The 16,439-nt window shown below is 37.5% G+C and overlaps 2 pseudogenes; both read right to left on the reverse strand.

Moving 5' to 3' along the window:
* Window positions 1-6,887: 6,887 nt before the first annotated feature.
* LOC107824426 (lysine histidine transporter-like 2) lies at window positions 6,888-11,959 on the reverse strand (annotated as a pseudogene).
* Window positions 11,960-15,574: 3,615 nt separating this feature from the next.
* Window positions 15,575-16,439, reverse strand: part of LOC142169684 (lysine histidine transporter 1-like) — a 42,821-nt pseudogene continuing 41,956 nt past the window's right edge.

The following is a 16,439-nucleotide window of genomic DNA, read 5'->3' on the forward strand; positions in this document are numbered from 1 at the left end:
TTGAGTGGAGAGGTTCTTTAGACTATGTTCCCAGCAGATGGTTGGGAAGGGTTATTTATCTTATTTGACCTTTTTGAGGGATGTTGGTGCTGATACTCCTACTATTGATTCTGTTCCGGTGGTACAAGATTTTCTAGATGTGTTTCATGTAGACCTGTCAGGCATGCTGCCCGACAGGGATATTGACTTTCATATTGACTTAGTGACGGGCACTCAACCCATTTTTATTCCACCGTATCATATGGCACTAGCTAAGTTGAAGGAATTGAACGAGCAACTTCAGGAACTTCTTGATAAGGGGTTTATTAGGCCCAATGTGTCGCCTTGGGGTGCACCCATACTGTTTGTGAATAAGAAGGATGGTAATATGTGGATGTGCATTGATTACAATCAGTTGAACAAAGTTACAATCAAGAACAAGTATTATTTGTCGTGCATTGTTGATCTATTTGACCAGCTTCAAGGAGTGAGGGTGTTCTCTAAGATTGACTTGAGGTCTGGGTATCACCAGTTGAAGATTCGGGACTCGGATATTCTAAAGACAACATTTAGGACTCGTTATGGTCATTATGAGTTCCCCATGATGTCTTTTGGGCTGACCACCCCCCGGTAACATTCATGCATCTCATGAACAGTGTATTTTAGCCTTATCTCGACTCGTTTGTCATATTGTTCATTGATGATATCCTGGTGTACTCTCGTAGCCAGGAGGAACATGCCCAGCATTTGAGGATTGTGTTGCAGCGGTTGAGGGAGGAGAAGCTTTATGCTAAGTTCTCCAAATGTGAGTTTTGGCTTAGTTCGGTGGCGTTCTTGGGGCATGTGGTGTCCAGTGAGGGTATTCAGGTGGATCCGAAGAAGATAAAGGCGGTTCAGAGTTGGCCCGGACCATTCTCAGCTACGGAGATTCAGAGCTTTCTCTGCTTGGCCAGTTATTATCGTCATTTCATGGAGGGTTTCTCGTCTATTGCATTGCCTTTGACCAAATTAACCCAAAAGGGTGCTATTTTCAAGTGGACGGATGAGTGTGAGCAGAGCTTTTAGAAGCTAAAGACCGCCTTGACTACACCTCCAGTTCTAATTTTACCTTCAGCTTCAGGCTCTTATACAGTGTATTGTGATGCTTCTCGGATTGGTATTGGATGTGTTTTGATGCAGGAGCGTAGAGTGATTGCTTATGCTTCGCATCATTTGAAGCCCCATGAGAAGAACTACCCTGTCCACGATTTGGAGTTAGCTGCCATTGTTCATCCATTGAAGATTTGGAGGCATTATCTTTACGGTGTGTCTTGTGAGGTGTTTACAGATCATCGGTGTCTCCAGCACTTGTTCAAACAAAAGGATCTAAATTTGAGGCAGCAGAGATAGTTGGAGCTACTAAAGGACTATGATATCACTATTCTGGATTATCTCGAGAAGGACAATGTGGTTGCCGATGTCTTGAGTAGAAAGGGAGTGAGTATGGGTAGCCTTGCATTCATTTATGTTGGTAAGAGACCTCTTGTAGTTGATGTTCAGGCCTTGGCCAACCAGTTCGTGAGATTAGATGTTTCGAATACCAGTCGGGTTCTAGCTTGTGTAGTTTCTCGGTCTTCCTTATATGATCGCATCAGAGAGCGTCAGTATGATGATTCCCATTTCCTTGTCCTTAAGGACACGGTTCAACATGGTGATGCTAGAGATGTTACTATTGGGGATGATGGAGTATTGAGGATGCAAGGTCGGATTTTTGTGCCTAATGTTGATGGGCTACATGAGTTGATTCTTGAGGAAGCCCACAATTCGCGGTATTCCATTCATCCGGGTGCCACAAAGATGTATCAGGACTTGAGGCACCATTATTGGTGGAACAGAATGAAAAAGGATATAGTGGGGTTTGTAGCTCGGTGCCTCAACTGTCAGCAGGTGAAGTATGAGCATCAGAGACCGGGCGGATTGCTTCAGAGGTTAGAGATTCCAGAATGGAAATGGGAGCGGATCACCATAGATTTTGTAGTTGGCCTCCCACGGACTTCGAGAAAGTTCGATGCTATTTGGGTGATTGTGGATCGGCTAACCAAGTCCGCGCACTTCATTCCTGTTAGGACTACTTATTCTTCGGAGCGGTTGGCTGCGATTTACATCCGAGAGATTGTCTGCCTCTACGGCGTGCCAGTGTCCATCATTTCAGATCGAGGCACACAGTTTTGGAGAGACGTGAAGCGAGAGTTGGGTACCCAGGTTGAGTTGAGCACATCGTTTCACCCTCAGATGGACGGACAGTCCGAGCGCACTATTCAGATATTGGAGGACATGCTACGCGCTTGTGTCATTGATTTTGGGGGTTCATGGGATCAGTTTCTGCCGTTCGCGGAGTTTACCTACAACAAAAACTACCAGTCGAGTATTCAGATGGCTCCATATGAGGCTTTGTATGGGAGATGGTGTAGATCTCTTGTGGGTTGGTTTGAGCTGGGTGAGACTAGGCTATTGGGTACTAACTTGGTTCAGGATGCTTTGGACAAGTTTAAATTGATTCAGGATCGGCTTCGCACGATGCAGTTTAGACAGAAGATTTATGCCGACAGGAAGGTCCGTGATGTTTCTTACATGGTTGGGGAGAAGGTTCTGCTCAAGGTTTCACCCATGAAGGGTATTATGAGGTTCGGTAAGAAGGGCAAGTTGAGCCCTCGATATATTAGGCCATTTGAGGTACTTCAGAGGATTGGAGAGGTGGCTTACAAGCTTGCCTTGCCACGTAGTTTGTCTAATGAGCATCCAGTATTTCATGTTTCTATGCTCCGAAAGTATGTTGGCGATCCGTCTCATGTTTTGGATTTCGGCACAGTTTAGTTGGATGGTGATCTGACTTATGATGTGGAACCGATGGTCATTTTGGATCGATAGGTTCAAAAGTTGAGGTCAAAGGACATAGCTTCGGTGAAGGTGCAGTGGAGAGGTCAGCCAGTTGAGGAGGCTACTTGGGAGACCGAGCGGGAGATGCGGAGCAGATATCCACACCTATTTGAGACTCTAGGTATATTCCTAGACTCGTTCGAGGACGAACGTTTGTTTAGGGGGGGGGGGAGGGATGTAACGACCCAGCCGGTCTTTTTGAGAGTTGTAGCCCCGTTTCCCCATTTACTGCTCATTTTGTAATTTATAGCTATTATGTGACTTGTTGGGATAGTTGGTTTGGGTCCGGAGTGAATTCAGAATGAAATGAGACACTCAGTCTTAAAGTTGTAAGCTTAAGTTAAAATAATTAACCGGTTGTTGATCTATGATTAAACAACTTCGGAATGAAGTTTTGATGGTTCCGTTAGCTCTGTTGGGTGATTTTGGACTTATGAGTGTGTCTGGATTATGATTTGGAGATCCGTAGTGGAATTAGGCTTGAAATGGCAAAAATTAAATTTTTTGAAAGTTTGACCGGGGATGGACTTTTTGATATTGGGGTCAAATTCCAATTCCGGAAGTTGGAGTAGGTCCGTAATGTCATTTGTGACTTGTGTGCAAAATTTGGGGTTAATTGGACGTGTTTTGATAAGTTTCGTCGTCGTTTGTAGAAGTTGAATTTCCCTAGTTTCAATAGGCTTGAATTGGGGTGCGATTCGTGTTTTTGAAGTTGTTTGATGTGATTTGAGGGCTCGACTAAGTTCGTATGAGGTTTTAGGACTTGTTGGTATGTTTAGTTGAGGTCCCGGGGGCCTCGGGTTGATTCCGGATGGTTAACGGATCAAAAGTTGAAGTTGAGTGATTGCTGAAGTTGGACCTCTACCGGTGTAACCGCACCTGCAGAGCGCAGGTGCGGGCTGGCTTGCGCAGGTGCGAGTTGGAGGAGAGTGTGCAGGGGGTCGCATGTGTGAGGAGTTTTCAGCAACTGCGTGGCCGCATGTGCGGTGAGAGGTGCGCAGAAGCGGAAGGCATGCGGGTGCGATAGTGAGTTCCGCATCTGCGTGACCGTAGATGCGGCAGGGGAACCGCAAAAGCGAAACTGGGCAGATGGGCTTGGTCGGCAGATACGACTTGGGTTCTCGCAGAAGCGAGTACACAAAAGCGGAGTGAGGGACCGCAGGAGCGGAATGAGCTGCAGATGCGTGTGTGATGTCGCTTCTACGACGCCACAGAAGCGGAAGTGCTGGGCAGCTTATTAAAACAAGGGTTCGTGAGGCAAGATTCGAGGCATTCAGAGGCCGTTTCGCGAGGCAAGAGTGTATTGGAGTAGAGATTTTCTTGGATTGAGGTAAGTAACAGTTCTAAATTTGGTTCTGAGCGTACGAAACCCCGTATTATGTGTCATGTATTTGGTTTTGAGGTGACACACATGCTAGGTGATGGGCGTGTGGGCGTGCACCGTAAGAATTGTGACTTGGTCAAATTCCATGGAATTGTGTAATTGAGTAATCTGTTGTTGTCTATACATTTTCCATATATTAGAGAAATTGAACCACATATCATGTTAGCAATCATGTTTAGACTATGTGTTGGCACTGTAGGGACCCATAGAGGTCGTGTACATATTGAATTATCTGCTAAATTGTTGTTTTGTACTCAGTCACAATTATACTCGTATATTACATCTCAGTGTCTATTGTTCATCATTGATGCATCATATTATTGCTGTTTGGGCTGCTTATTATGATTTCTGAGAGCCTGAGAGACTGGAGAGGTTGATGAATGAGTGAGGCCGAGGGCCTGATTGTGAGGATGTTTATGGGATCGGGTTGCACGCTGAAACATGTTTCACTGAGGTATGCCATGATTGGATTGTTATAGTGCTTGGGCTAAAGGAGCCCCTCCGGAGTCTGTACACATCCCCAGTGAGCGCATGTACCTACTGAGTGCCGAGTGCCGGGTGCTGAGTGATTGAGAGAAATGAGTGACTGTGAGCAAAGAGTGAATGTGAGGTTGGAGTGAATGGGAGGACTGAGTGACTGTTGCTCTGAGAGGATGCATTGACTTCTTTATTTTTGCACTTCAGCTGTCATATATCACTGTCTTGAAATTTCTGAGAGATATTATCTTCTGTTTTAGTTGAACTTGACATGAATTTACTGTTTTGGTCTTAATTGTCAAACTTGAAAGCATGCCTACCTCCCTATGTTGAAATTACTGTAATTGGACTATAACTGTGAAGCTCGTCACTATATTCAGTTCTTTATTTAGTATTGTTAATTACTGAGTTGGTTGTACTTAAGCTACATCCTGTACTTCGTGTGCAGATCCAGGTATTCCGGACATGGTGGGTGTTGATTCTATCGCACAGTTGATCTTTTGGAGATTCCAAGCCCCAAGGTAGCTGCCCGGCGTTTCGTAGACCTTGTCACTCCATTCCTATCTTTCCGTTTATTGTATTTAATTTTAGACTATCATAGACAATATATTATAGACTTGTGATGTATAGATGCTCATGTACTCTGTGACACGCCGATAGTTGGGAACTTCCGCGTTGTGTTTTGGGTTTCTATCCCTGTTTTATTAGAACTTTTATTATTAAAACTGCTTTAATTTATTTCTATTAAAGGTGTTGGAATTATTTCGAAAGGTCGGCTTGCCTAGTACCACGATAGGCGCCATCACGATAGTTTAGGATTTTGTGTTGTGACATGATGCAATTAAGAAAATTGGGATTCTAATCCCTTCTGTTTGTAGTTGTTGTACTAGACACAGGAGGAAACAATGTCCCATATATTCAGAGATAGCCAAATTGCTAGACAGGTTTGGTTCTTCATACGTAATTATTTTTTGGGGTTTGATTTAGCACTGGTCATCTAAGACAAACCATCATGAATTGGTGGTTAGCTAAAGAAAGAAATGGAGTTCACTCAGTGTTACTCCAATGTATACCGTCTATGATTTGTTGGAAAATATGGTTGAACAGATATGCAGCAATTTGATAATAAATCCATGTCAGGGTGGCATATCATCATCTCAAAGTGCTTAACATTAATCCTTAACTGTTAGTTCCCTAGTCTAAAACTTTCACAACTCTGGATCGACAAGTGTAAGTATGTGGAGAAGTTACAACTTTCTATTCACTCCCAGGCTATTAAATGGAACAAACCCGATAGAGATTGGGTAAAATTGAATGTTGATGGGTGCAACAAATATAATCTTGGTTCAGCAGGAGGAGGGGGTATCATAAGTGATCATCACGGCAACATGATGAAGGCTTTTGCAGAATTCTATGGCCAGTTTAATAGAAGCCAAGGCACTATTGCATGGCATTAAGTTTATGTAGTAATTCTGGTTTTTTGAAAGTTCATATGGAATCCGATTCAATGTTTACTATCAATATGATTAATAGAAAGATGGTATAGACCTTCTTGGCAAATCAAACATATTATTGAGCAGATTTGGGAGGTAATTACGACTGGAGATTTTAAGTTTACACACGCATTTAGAGAAGGCAACATGGTCGCAGATCAACTTGCGAACCTAGGAGTAAACTCACATAATTGTGTTATCTTCAATGAAGTTGTTTCACTACATAGAAATGTTAGGGCTTCAATGAAGTTAGAACAAGATGATTTACCAAATTTTCGATTCGAGCCCAAAAGAAATCATTTTGTTGTTAATGATGATATCTCTTGACAGTACATTGCTTAGAGTGCTTATGACTAGATTGTATGTAGTTATGTATGATATGAACTATCCAACTTGTAAGGAGGTGTCCTCAACTCTCAAAGAATTCTTTGTGATCAACGACAAACTAGATTGGGTTCCACCAATCTATACTTTGTAATTGAGGTCAAGGTTTATATCCTCCTTCATGTAATTGTGATTTTTGGAATACGTATGTTGGAGTCTGGCCTAACTCCTCTATCCCTGTGATGGAACTTTGATTAGAAAAACAGTTCAATTGTCCAAAAATTACAATTCAAACTTTAGCAAACTTCCATATATAATAGCTCTTCTGAAACTGAAAGAATTATCCTAAAATTCTGCATCTCTGCCTTGCAATAAACAGGCAGGATATAGCACATAATTTAACATCTAAAAATTCAAATTGGCAGTATCGATCAGGTGTAGAAGCGATAAGTCTTGGCTGATTTGATGATACTCAATAATCCACCAATAGGAGATGTAAGAGTCAAAAGTACACCCACTATAATGCAAAGCTGCAACATGAAGAGAAAAAAAGAAGAGATAGTGGTAAGTAGGGAAAAAGCTTGCACGAAACGTTGCATGTACAAAATTATATTAATTTATCACAATTAATTTATATATTGATGTGAGAATCTACATTTATTAACAATGATAAGATGCTATATCTTATGCAAAAGACACTTGTTATGTACTTATTGCTTTGATGCATATCATCGAGTGTATAAAAAGTTTTCCCCTAAATAATTTGTATAGACATCGCTATTTATATCAAATCAATAAATATGTAAGATATTTGTCTTTCATAAATATATTTTTAACTTAACTATGGTGAAGTTATATGCACTCTCATTTTAATTTTTAATCGCTGAGTTTTATTGATTAGTTTGATGTAAACACGTAAATTTCATGATTACATTTACAAGTTCTGGTAAACTTACCCAGTTCGTACACCATGACAAGCCAAACCGTCTGGGCTTTTTTATAATAAGCCAGATGATGCATGGAAGCTGTAGGTAGAAATCAAAAACATAGTAAATGTTAAATATGTTTGTCATATGAGTATTATATAGTCATAACTTCTGATTTAATGAAGTAAAAATTTAATGAGTTATCTATGAAATATACTTACATAATACGAGGTTGGTGCCAGAGCAAAACCTCCAAAGAATCCCATCAAACCACCAAAGAATGGTATTGTCATGCCCACAACCAATGTAAATGCTACAATAACAGAAGACCATAGCAAGAATAAAAAAAAAATACATAGAAAAGAGCAATTAAACAACTTTTTCAGTTTATTTTCTAATTGTGCAAAAATATTTTCTGATAAACAAGTAAATAACTTACCAACAAAAATCGTACGCACACAAACACGTAGAAGAGTGGAAGGATTATATTTCAATAACTTCACAGCGTATGTCTCTATCATATCAAACACTGGCATTGCATAAACCTGAAATGTAAATTAAGTAATATACAACAGATTAATTAGGTAAATTACTAACATCTAAGTTGCTCATAATATATTATCAATTGAGGCACATCAAAGACTTAAAGAGTCTATACAGTTGAAGTAGGTTTCCTCAATTACATATAAAGGATTAAATTTATATATATGCACTGACAATGTAAATTTTTTATTATACTAACTATTTTAGTCTATTAAAACAAGTTATGTACTCTTTTTTTAGGTTAACATATTTTATTTGTATTGAGTAGTTACTTGTTATTATTGTAGACAGTGGCAGAGACATCCCTTAGTATGGGGTGTATCTGACACGAGTTAATTTGCAACGAACTTTTCTAGCTAGTATATATGAAAATCGACACCATTTGAAAATTATGCAGAGTCACTGTTAGATTAAGACGTAAAGACTTAAAAGAACCACAGTCCTAGGTCTAAAAGTTGCGGCAATAGACCTATACTACTTGATTAAAACCTCTTTATAACAGCCTCATTTGTTCCAGATTATTTTGGTTGTTATAACGAATTGTTGTTATAAAGAAAATATATTATAACATAGCATAAAAATTGGTTCCATAAAAACTTGACTTTTACGGTGAATGGTTGTTATATTGCGATGATGTTATAGAGAGGTCTGACTGTAATTAAAAGTAGCGAAAGATACCTGGTAACTCCCAATGACATGAGCGACAACAAATATGTTAGCAGTTGCAATAAGCCATGTAGGTCTATGTAGTGTGAGCAAGATGTTATCATCAACTCCATTACCAAACACCCAATATCCAATGAAAGTCACAGGCAAATAACACAAGGCCACTATAATATAAGCTGTGAATACACCTTTCCACATTGCTTTTTTTTGAAGGTGCATCTTCTGTCGAAGGAATTGTAGCTTGAATTTTAAGAACTACATTATGTCCAGCATATGCAAATGCTACATTTCCTAATGCACTCAGAAACATAAACACATTATCTGATGTTTTTTCACTTTTTGGACCATAACTAACTTCTCTCTCACTTTTTCCTAATTCCTTTAGTGACACAGTCCATGCTATAGCAGAGTGAGTCATGGACAAAATCGCCGCGACGAAGGAGACAGAAGAGATGGAGTTGAAATTTGGCAAGTGAGAGAGGACAAATTGGAAAGAGGAGAAAATCATAATGAAGTAAGTGAGTTTGATAGGTTTGGCATTTGGGAAAAGAATTTCTTAGAATTTTTTCAAGGATTTGCCACCAGTGACCATGTAAATAATGCAAGTGCTAACTTCAACTACAATTTGTTGGGGTACAACAATCCAGAGACCAAGTTTATCACCAAAAGCATATTGGCCAAGCTCATGGTACCTGTCAAATCTCTTGCCTGGTATCATTTCATGACAGTAACATTATAATGTAGAATGTTACTGATAATTAAAAAATAGTCACAGTTTCAAAAATAATCGAAATTTAGTTACTTTTTATGTAAAGATAAAATCTGAACAAAAATACTCTTAAAAATCCGGAAATATTCCAGTATAATATGCTGAAGTTCAAATTTTTTACATACGAACTTCCACCATAATATGCTGGAATTTTATAATGTACTGGAGTTCCATCATGATATGTTTGAAGTTTATATGCAAGAGCTCCATAATCTCGCATATTATGCTGGAACTTTTCATGTGCTGGAGTCCCAACATAATATGTTGGATGTTTATACGCAGAAGCTCCATAATCCAGCATATTATGCTGGAGCTTTTCGTGTTTCAGTAAAATAATGATTATTTTTTAATTACCAGTTCGAAAACTAGCTAGCCCATGTTATTTTTACCCAAATATGCCCATGCACTATTTGGAATTGCTCAACCTTTAGATGCCTTTCGTTTTGCTCCATTCATACTTTTACATTTAACAAATCATTTTGTATTTGCCCTTGCCATAAACGAAGCTCCAGCATATTTGCCCTTCTCATAAACGAAGTTCCAGCTTAAAATGGGTGGACATCACGTACCCAAATTGTTCAAGTAATTATTTTAAAAAAAAAATCTATATCAATTCAAATTAAATCCATAAGATCAAACTATATCACGGAGAAAGTTAATGGCTCCTTTGTTGGATAAAAATAAGTTATTTCTTAACGTCTCATTGGCGATTAAATAAGCCGCGATTCTATCGACCGAAACTGGTGAGATAGATAAAGCTATTTTAAGGCGAACATAAAAACTAAGTACTGGTTGTCTCATTCAAAATTGGACCACTGAAATTTGTCAATTGTCACAGTCACAGGCAACGGTGCCTAAGCTATATCTACCACTCCAGTTTTCCACCACATAGCCAAAAATAGAACACAATTATTTCACCTTTTGGATTAATGGAACAAAGTGTAATACACCACATGAGTACTGTGTAACGTTATGATCCTTTTGTTCCTGATATTTCGAGTTTGAGTCCTAATAATATAAAACTTATGCTCAATAGGCCACTTTACTTCTGTATCTACTAGACACAAATTCAAATTAATCAAATTAATGAGCAATGATTGAGATACTTCACTATTCTTTAATCAGATAGGAATGTTTCACGTTTTAGTCTTGTGATACAAAAAAAAAAAAATCTCAATAGGAAGCTCTTTACTTCATAATTGGCCAATTTGGCTCTAAATTTAATCACCAAAATTACACTCAATAACCTTGAAAATGAATTGTGTCAATTGTTTAACCCCCACTTGCTTCATAGGTAAACTTTTAGGGTGAAAAGTCAAAGTGTTGCTAGTTGGATTTCGCCAAACTTCTCGACATGCCAAAAGTTTTTTTTTTTCTTTTAAAAATTATTTTTTCCCTAACTTGATTTGCCAGATTGTGTAGAATGTTATAATCCATGACAGTAACATTACCGTTACACCAGCTCCCCTGCAATATTTATTATAATTTAATACAATGATTAAATAAATGTGGTATCACTTGCAAATTTTAATTTGATCTTTCAGACAACAAATTTGTATAACAAGCTATAATTACCAAAATTAAAAAAGAAACAAAAGGAGATATCCTAGAATATATGTATGTCGACCGTAACTTTGGGGACATCCGATAAAAAGGTATATCAACTTAATTACCACAAATTTATTCATTATGTCAATAGTCGAAAGGAAAAAAAAAACTATATCATTAACTCAGAAGATATGCGCGCATGGATGAGGTAAAATTAATTGCATTGGGTGTTTGCATCAAATTATATTAACTAATTAACATGGTTAAATGACTTAATAAAATGATTATATATATAAAACTGCTAATTAGATGGTATCAAGCAGTTAGTTATACAAAACCGGAATTTGAGTATATCTAAATTTTAAAACATTCATAGTCAAGGCAATTCCTTATCAAAAAATTTGATAATGAAGAATAAAAACAAATCCCAAAGAAAAAGGAAGAATACAATACTACGACTCATGCATTCCCAAACTAATTTGTGGTTGAATCCTAATAAATTCAACTAATATAAAAAAAAAAACAAATTAAATAAAGAAAAGAAAAAGAGAAATAAATAAAGTTACCATCCCATCTCAGACATGGCATAAGGTAGACTAAGAACAGCAGCACCAACCATGGCAGTAACATTGTGCATGGTTGAATACCACCACTTTGCATTCCGGTCCGACGTTATCGGTAGACATTCATCTATTGCTTTCTCCCTCCTCTTTTCTTCACTATCTCCTCCCTTTTCCATATTAAATTAAACTAACTATGCTTAGGCAATAGAATAAGAATGAAAAGTTTGTGACTCAAAGAGTAAGGAGATTTAACATCAATTTCGAGTCCTTTAAAATAGACAAAGAGAAAGTCTTTTCTTTTTCTCGATATGCCTTTTCCTATTTATATAGGTGATTGCCATAAAACCTAAATCTAGTAGTAATGACCTAAATATTTCCTAATCCTTTTAGATATATGCAATATGTAAAGTTTTTATGTTTTTAAGGAAAATAAACTACTTTCTATACTTACTCTGTACCTGTTATCCAACAATATTTGGAATTTTTTAAAAAGCGAATCGTATTAATTATGCACTTGTCCTTTCCAAATGCTCTACGTGTGAAATATATGTGGATATAAATAAATAACATCATATCTTTGTTAAAACTACTGCATTATATGCAAATTATTGAGAATAATTCCTTAAGTGTCTCACAGGCTTTTTTGCTAATTGATCGAACAATAGAAAAGGTGATGATATTGACAATTTAAACCAATTCTACTTAAAGAAATAACAAATTTATGTGTTTTTACTTTTTATCATGCACTAATATTATACACCATTGATTTCTGAAGATTTACATTTCTTTAGTTGTTTTTTTTCCTTTTTCTTTTCAACTGGTGAACCGGAAAAAAAAATTAAGAAGCACACTGATATTTCACGTTGAAAAATTAAAATACAAAATTCAGTAAAGACGCAAAAGAAGTGATTTTTTTTTTGAAAATTTTACCTCTTATAGAAAAGCTTTATACCCTATTTATTATAAATAAAAACCCTTTAAAATATTATTTTCTTATGGTCACTTCCTACCGTGAAGCCATTAAATACGCTGTCTAATATTTTTTTCTCTCATTCTTTCAGTTTATTCTCTCTCAAAATCATCGTATCTTATTTCTCTCTACACGATCTCTCTCTCACAGCGCCATTGTCTTCCCCATTGTTGAACCACGATTCTCCTTTATCTTCAGGTTCTCTCTCTAGATTGTTCTCAAACCCTAGATCTCGATTTGTTGGATTTCATCTCTGTTAACATGAGTTTTAAAATGTCTTGATCAAAGTTTCTGATATGAGTTGTATCTTTTCCCAAAGTGGAGCGGACATGGTCTGTTCATAGCTGAATTGATTTTGAATGTTGATATGGAAGAGGTGATCACGCCCAACTATGCCTTATAAAAAATACAAGCGGTCGTCGCAAATATATTCTGGCTAATAAGTCCGGAGTCGAATCTCACAGGGAATTAACCTATCAACCACAGTTGCTAGACCCACATAAATTCACGCAATCAATCTTCAGAAATATTTGAATAATAATTTAGATGTTTATTAACTAAATGTTACGTAATGAAAATGCACTAACAAATGACTAACTACGAATTTTGTAAACAAGAATTGGAAAGATCTAAGGTTGTTATTTTTCCTATTGTCGGAATCTTTCTCGCTACGTTTTCTATAAATTTGCCTAAGTCTTCTCTATCGATCATGAGCACTATAACTGTCGTAACTCTCTCCCGAATAATTACCACAATTTACTAGATATATTCTGCCGAATTACGCTAGCTGGCATTAAGTACGGCTCACTCAGATCGCACCAAGGTTTTATTATCTCTAATCCCACCTTTAAACCCTTCGTATTGATCCCTCATATACGTTAGGAGTGATGTTATTCAACAACTACCTAAATATGCATTCTCTCCCGAGTAATACATACTAAATAGGCACAGCTAATTGAGGGCCCTTCAATCAACCACATGAATAGTATAGTTGAACAAATAGAAAAAATACTACGGCAAATTTATATTAACGTAACAAGAAAATTATCCTTCAATAGGTTCCATCAAAATTCTAGATTAGAAATTTTAGCTACTCATACTCATAGTAACAATATCACAAATATTTTTGCATAATTAAAGTACAAAGTAAAGATGAAAGGATATAGAAATCGATGATTCTAACTCCCAACAGGTGATTCCACAAGCTATTCTTGCCTCCGGTTGCAAAAGTCCCCCCAAAATGGCATTTTTAGGTCTATTTATATGTGTAGAAAAAGACCTAAACATGCAGGCAAAGTCCTAGTCAAACCCGGAGAGAAATAAATCTTCAAAACTCGGACTGTGCGTGCCCAGACCTGGCCTCACGAGGCCTAACGCCTGGTGGACCTCGCCCCAAGCCTGGCGTCGCCAGATATAAAGCCTGGTCTATCTCGCTCCTGCCTCACCTCGCCAGGTCTATCACCTGGCCTTAGCCTGGTGTCGCCAGGTAGAAGGCCTGCACTAGGCCTGGCTTTGCCAAGTATAACGCTTAGCGTACCTGGCTTCGTCAGATTCTCCTTTTCAACTCCTCCCGAGCACGCTTTCGACTTTTAAGTATCCTTTTTTCTCTACTTTCATCTCCAATTCACTTACACACATAAAATGGCATTCATTACGAGTAAATAAAGTGTAATTTATCATTAAAGAATATAAAATGCAAGGCGAATAGTGTGCTAAACCATGAATTATAGCCACACATCAATACCCCACACTTAAACATTGCTCGTCCTCGAGCAATCAGACCAACTTATAGACACAACCTCACTAAGCAATTCCCTTAACTCCTTGCACCAAGAATATTTAAAATAGTCTAAGCACCACAGTGTAATATCCTCGCCTCAAGATTTGACTCACATACCGTGACTTATTCACAAATTACTTACTTAGTCTAACATGGAGGTCAATGACATTACCTTTCCTTTATGAATCACGTTCCCTCACCCAACAAAGAGCTCAGTTCCAGACACGATGAATTTTAAGAACGTAGGAACTCAAGATAGGAAAAAATTCACTCGCTCTCAGAAATAACATTCATATGCCACAAATGATGCACCATAGGCTTGCCCGTAGTGTAATACTCTATTAATCGAGCTTATTTAGTCTAAGATCAAATAGGACTTTGATTGGTTGTAATGTACGCCGCGGGTCGGGTAGGATATATTTGGATATGTGAGTGACTACACCTCCCTAAGCACTTTAATACATATACTTTAACATTCCAGCCCATACTTATGTCAAATCAAAACTCCACCTTAACATCAATGTATATTACCCCATACTTCTTTAAGCACAATTACATTAAGAGTCACCACTTATCTAAGAATATTCTTTTTCATAGCAATACAACTATTTTTCTTTTTTTTTTCTTTTTTTTTTCCAATTCAAGCGGCTCTTAATTTTTCAAAACAATGCACCTTTCTCCTTATTTCATTAGTTCCACTCAAAAGCCAAACCAATCATCTCACTCTTTTACTTTTATAAAGTTCATAACAATTCAAGTGCTCATTAGAGGTTAAACGGTTCAAATAGATGGTTAATTCAAATAATTGGGTAAGGCTTGTAGTGTGGTTGCCAAAGAAACAGGATTACAGGCTCAAAGGGGTTAACTACGTTATATAACTTTTAGGTGGGTAAACTATATATATCTGGCTTAACAAAGAAACGCCTATATCACTTCTCAGAATGAACAAGACTACTATTTCGCTTTGCACACACACAGGGCAAGTTCTAGACATCAAATGCAATGCACAGAATACATACAAAACTCTCACACACATGGCACATAACTCACTCGGGATTGGTTTCATCGCGACACTCCAGTCAAAGCAGTTAAGCAAAATTAGGAATCTACGATTTAAGGTATTTATGCTAGAGTCAAAAATCGAGCCTAAGCGTCCTCTGAGGCTCTCCACTCTTCATCATGTGCGTCCTCCTCCTCATCATCATCGTCCTCATCATCTGACTGCTCCGGCTCAACCTAAGGCTGCTCAGGAGTGTTGATATCCTCATCATCGGGGAGTCTGTAGCCATCACCTATTCCAACCAGCTGCTGGCTATGAGCGTTGAGCGGGTACCGCTGCTCCAATAAGGTCCTCTCCTCAGATGTGGTTGGCTGACCTCCTATCCTTAGCTGCAAATCCATCATCCCATAGAGATGGGCCATAAAACTATCATATACCTGGTAAATTGGACAATGATGATATACATTGGCAAAATAATAATTAGTTGAAGGAATCCATATCTTGGTCTAGAGATAGATGATACACCTTTATGAAAACATATAAGTTTTCATGTGTAAACCCTGCAAGTGGATTTTGTATCCGTCACATGATATAAGTTAAGCAAAAGTCTAAAGGAAATAATCAATGAATTAAATTGTCAGTAATTAAATTTATTTGATTAGTATCTGAATCTTAACACGGGGAGCTAAATAAGGTTTAATGAAAGAATTTTAAAATTAAACTGAGAAGTGCAGTTACGAATTTTTAGTGGAATAATTCGTAATTTATTATGGCAGTATAAATTCAGATATTTTGAATTAATTCCATAATAAGAAGTCTCGTTAATTCGATATTGTGGTCTCTGTTGTGCCTGAATAATTAGGAATTAAAAAAAATCATATTTCTTGGTGGGAAAGGAAGACCCAACAGGTTTAGAAAAATATTTTAAACCCTAAAACCTGTGGCTATATTAAGAGGTCTTATTCCATAAGGAGGAAATATTTTTACTACATGGTTTTCCAAGGAGAAATTCGCCCACACGAATTTTGCTAATTTCGGGCATTATTCGGATCACACAATAAAAGACTGTGGAATTGAAAGATGACTTGAAGGCTCTTTTCG

This window comes from Nicotiana tabacum, chromosome 15, assembly GCF_000715075.1.
Source record: "Nicotiana tabacum cultivar K326 chromosome 15, ASM71507v2, whole genome shotgun sequence".
In the NCBI taxonomy this organism is placed as follows: Eukaryota; Viridiplantae; Streptophyta; class Magnoliopsida; order Solanales; family Solanaceae; genus Nicotiana; species Nicotiana tabacum.